Source organism: Propithecus coquereli, unplaced genomic scaffold (assembly GCF_000956105.1).
Source record: "Propithecus coquereli isolate 6110/MARCELLA unplaced genomic scaffold, Pcoq_1.0 Scaffold146, whole genome shotgun sequence".
Classification (NCBI taxonomy): Eukaryota; Metazoa; Chordata; class Mammalia; order Primates; family Indriidae; genus Propithecus; species Propithecus coquereli.
Window position 1 is genome coordinate 1,083,627 of NW_012138969.1, and position 669 is coordinate 1,084,295.

Genomic DNA, 669 nt, shown 5'->3' on the forward strand with positions numbered 1-669 from the left:
ATGTAAAGACAGATTTTTCTAAGAAAAGTTTGATAGGAAGTAGTTTGGAACTCTGTGATAAGGTAGTGAGTGTATCAGTCTAAAAACGAAGCGACTTTAAAAATTCCATTTAGTTCTATATTAGCAACCTTGTTCCCCTAACAATAGTAGTAGTTTGGAACACTGCAAATGTTGACCACATTGTAAAATGACCTCAGTTGTATCCCTCCATTAAAATTTGGTAAACAAAAGTTTAGGAAAGCATTGTTTTCCGGGGGAGAGAGGGATCACTGTGGTAGACTTGAGTCAAAACTCCATTTATCATACTGACTTCCATAAAACTCCACTCTGAATAAATTGTGTGATGTTCTGGTTCCCCCAAATTAGAACTGAAGACCAGTTCAGTAATCCCAAAAGATCTAGAAATTTCTTTATGCATCGTATAATTGCTCTGGTAAATGGCCACAGGTTGCTCTGTAGAAGGTGAAGAGATACATGAATGCATACTTGTGATGTTGTATCAGGGTCTTTTCTCAAAGGGCTCCAGGAATCCAGTTAAATCAGGCCTGGGAACTGGGTGAGGGCTTGGAAATACCATAGTGACTCAAGTTAGACCTATAGTTTTCAGTTATATAAATCAAATAGGACTGTGGAGGTTACCTATTTTGATCCTTTAAAATCACATGATCA